The sequence below is a fragment of the Schistocerca gregaria genome, chromosome 4 (assembly GCF_023897955.1).
Source record: "Schistocerca gregaria isolate iqSchGreg1 chromosome 4, iqSchGreg1.2, whole genome shotgun sequence".
Taxonomy (NCBI): domain Eukaryota; kingdom Metazoa; phylum Arthropoda; class Insecta; order Orthoptera; family Acrididae; genus Schistocerca; species Schistocerca gregaria.
Genome location: NC_064923.1, coordinates 522,452,868 through 522,456,922, shown reverse-complemented (window position 1 = coordinate 522,456,922; position 4,055 = coordinate 522,452,868). Strand labels below are relative to the sequence as shown.

General features: G+C 42.2%; 1 pseudogene; it reads right to left on the bottom strand.

The window, feature by feature from the left end:
* Positions 1–381: 381 nt before the first annotated feature.
* LOC126268245 (5S ribosomal RNA) lies at positions 382–499 on the bottom strand (annotated as a pseudogene).
* Between the last annotated feature and the right edge of the window lie 3,556 nt (positions 500–4,055).

Below are 4,055 nucleotides of genomic sequence, written 5' to 3'. Positions count from 1 at the left end.
GTAAGTGCTCAGCAAAAGTTATGATTTTTTTAAAAATTTGATTATGTTTTCTGTGTTACTAGTTATGATTTAGAATCACAGTAATCACTGAATAAAACAAGTTTATCCCAATTTTTAAAATTGTATTGATGTTCGAAATAAACAAGGCGTTCCAGAACTCTCAAAATGTTCTCTCCGTCCGAACAGGCCTTGGCGGGCCCAAACGGCACCGACCGGCCGCCGTGTCATCCTCAGTCCACAGGCGGCACTGGATGCGGGTATGGAGAGACATGTGGTCAGCACACCGCTTTGGCGGCCGTATGTCAGTTTACGAGACCGAAGCCGCTACTTTTCAGTCAAGTAGCTCCTCAGTTTGTCTCAAAAGGGCTAAGGGCACCCCATAGCCAACAGCGCTAGGCAGACCGGATGGCCACCCATCCAAGTGCTAGCCCAGCCCAACAGTACTTAATTTCGGTGATCTGACGGGAACCGGTGTTACCACTGCGGCAAGGCCGTTGGCTCTCAAAATGTTCCGCCAGAGGAAAAGCTTGGGAATTCCTGCTCTAGAGCAGACAGATACGTCCATCATGATGAAGCACACATAACTGTAACTCAAATGAAATTAGTCATGTTGCCCCTCTCGTCTCCAATCCTGTCGTTGGAGGCGCGCCTCTCTCTCTATTGCCGCCTTGATGGAAGCGTTTCGATGAAATGTCGCCGCACTCGCCCTGTGGATACTTGTCTTGCTATAAACATGCCTCTTCTCTCACTCAAAATTCGTTACGTGCCTGTTATGCGCAGTCGAGCAAACAATAAGTCTGTCCTCCAGGTCGTTAGTCGCGTAGGATTCTTGACATGCCGTGTGGTGCTGGGTACTGTTCTACTGTACCCAACAATTTGAAAGATCCGTATCCAGAGACTGGAAGGTTGCACAAGTCACACAATGCCCAAGAAAGAAAACACGGATAATACGCTGAATTACAGACCCATATCACTAACGTCAATTTGTTGTAGGATTTTGGAGCACACACTGTGCTCGAACATTATGAATCACCTCGAAGAAAACGATTTATTGACAAATAGCCAAAACGAATTCATAAAATATGGTTCTTGTGGAACATAACTAACTCTTTATTCTCTCGAAGTAGTAACTTCTATCAATAAGGGAAGTCAAAGTGATTCCCTGTTTTTACATTTCCTGGAGGCTTTTGACAACGTTTCTCACATGCGACTTCTAATTAAGTCGCGTGCCTGTGGAGTGTCATTTCGGGGATTCTATGACTGGATTCGTCATTTCCTGTCAGAAAGATCACAGTTCGTAATAGCTGACGGAAATTCGTCGAGTAAAACAGATGGAATATCTGGCGTTCCCCAAGGAAATATTATAGGCCCCTTGTTGTTTCTGATCTACATAAACGATTTGGGAGACAATTAGAGCAGCCCTCTTAGCCTGTTTGCGGATAACGCTGTAATGTCATCAGATGATCAAAACGAACTGCAAAATGATTTAGACAGGATATATGTATGTTGCAAAAAGTGGCAATTGACTCTAAATCAAGAAAAGTATGAAGTTATCCACATCAGCACTAAAAATAATTCGCTAAATTTCTGTTACACGATAAATCATACAGCTCTAACGGGTATAAACTCAACTAAATACTTAGAGATTACAATTACGAATAATTTAAATTGGAACGCTCACTCATGTAATGTTGTGGGGAAACAAACCAATGACTACGACTCATTGGCAGAACAGTTAGAAAATGTAATAGATTTACTAAACAGACTGCTTTCATTACACTTTTCCGTCCTCTTCTGGAGTATTGTTGTGCGTTGTGCAATCCGCATCAGATGTGATTGTCGGATGGCGTCGGAAAAGATTGAAGGAAAGCAGCTCGTTTTGTATTACCGCGAAACAGGGGAGAGTGCCACGGGTACGTATGATACACGATCTGGGGTGGCAGTCATTAAAACAAAGGCAGGACCTTCTCATGAAAATTCAATTGCCAATTTCCCCCTCACAGTGTGAAAATATTTTGTTGGCGCCCATCTACATAGGGAGAAAAGATCACCACAATAAAGTAAGAGAAGTCTGAGCTCGCACGAAAAGATTTGAGTGTTTGTTTTCACCGCGCCATTTTCGAGAGTGGATCGGTAGAGAATTAGCTTAAAGGTGGATCGATGAACCGTCCGCCAGGCACTTAATTGTAAATTACAGAACAATCATATTACTTACTAACCTGACAGTCGTGAGATCCCGGACAACACGGGCAAAATTGTCACCAAGTGATAAACCGAAGTTTCAATATTCCGCTCTAATGTGATGGCGTGAGGGAGCAAGAACTGAACCGTCATCTGCTACGTCACCAACGGTGCCTAAATCGCATGGGGGGGGGGGGGGATGGGGAGGGAGCGAGGGGGGGGGGCGAGGCCTGTGAGGGCAGCTGTTCCTAATGAGAATACGTTTAGTCTACGAACATGTAAATGGACCTTTAACGCAAGGCCCAGATTTTTATGACGTAATATACCTGGAGAAATTACGTAAATATGATACAAAACTTATGTAAAGTGATTTATAAAATGATCAAGAGCATTAAAAAATATTATTGGTGGTTGGAAATGCAAAAGGATACTTAATCGCTATGTTTTTCCTTAGGGCGAGGTTCTTCGAAGAGAAACAAAAATAGTAAACTGTTCTAGAGCTTGTGTAGTGTATCACAATCAACATGCAGAGGTTCTCGAAAGCCATGGAAAGTCTGTTATCGGCCAGCACCTACTTTCAAGGTCCGTACAAAAATAAGGTCGAGCAAAAACCGTTATGTGCCGCTACTGGCTGGCGATGCAACATGGCTAAGGAACGGCGTCCGCTTCGGGAACAGCACTGTAACTTGTGGGACGCGCATTTCTGCGAAGTATTAGAAATATGTTTTAAAGTCTACTGAAATAATTTAACGTAGGCTGCTATCGTGCTGTTGCTAGAACGATACGTTCTGTAACTTGTCCAGTTTTTAAAGAGACACCGCAGATTTTTTTTTTAATCGAGCATCTATCGAATCGAAACACGAAACTGCGAAAACGGCGCACAATGTAATCGATTTCCAGACGCTCTTGGACGCCCATTGTAACAACCTTCTGATTTCATTTCGGTTCGAAAATCTTTCTTACGTGCTTGCAATTTTAATGCACATGTTTTTCAGGAGAGCATTTCTCCTCTTTAATACTACTACAGAACTGCGTAAACTGGTTCTGTCCTTATCATTACAAACAACTAAATTTATCAGCACTCTTCTTCTAAGATTAAGGCTTTTCTAAAGTCTCTGTGCTGCTTCAGTTATACCAAGTTCTGTTGCATTAGGTGTGCTGTTGCTGGCGCTACTACTACAATGCAAATTGCATACTGGAAACGCATCACTCTTAAGTATTCGTTTCAGCGACAAATTTAGCGATCTCGAACGCAGGTTGCTAACATAAACAGTTTTTTTTTAAATGACTAGAACATATTCCAGATTGTTCAGCATCCACAGCAGTTTTTACAGCTCTTCGACAACAAAATCTTCAGCAGACGTGTACCGCGAGGGAAATCATGAGCACTACTTCACTCCCTTCAGTGTTCCGACTGTGAGAATTACATCCAACAACAATACAAGATAGCACTGCTTGTACAAATTCAAAACGCTTTCAATTGCAAATCACTTACTACGCTAAAGTAACTAAGCGAAGCCCCTTCTCCCCCTCCTCCCTCCCTCCCCCTGCGTATTATAGTTAAGAAATCTCCCAACATTTCCTGAAACAACTGGAGCGTACACTTTGATATTTTCCTTTACTTTCGAAAGCGAACCTAAAAACCACACTCGCGAACATCGATATTTCAGAAATGAACATTACTTTTTGGTACAATATTGACGCGAAATATCCATAACTTCGTTTCAGGGCTCATACCTGGTACAAGTTAACAGTACCAAGAGAACAACAATGACAATAAGCAGATGAGCCACCAGTTTATTGCTAAGATATAGATTTTGTTTTACTTTCAGTCTTTTTCAGAAAGATTATACAACTTTTATCTTGTGTCCTCC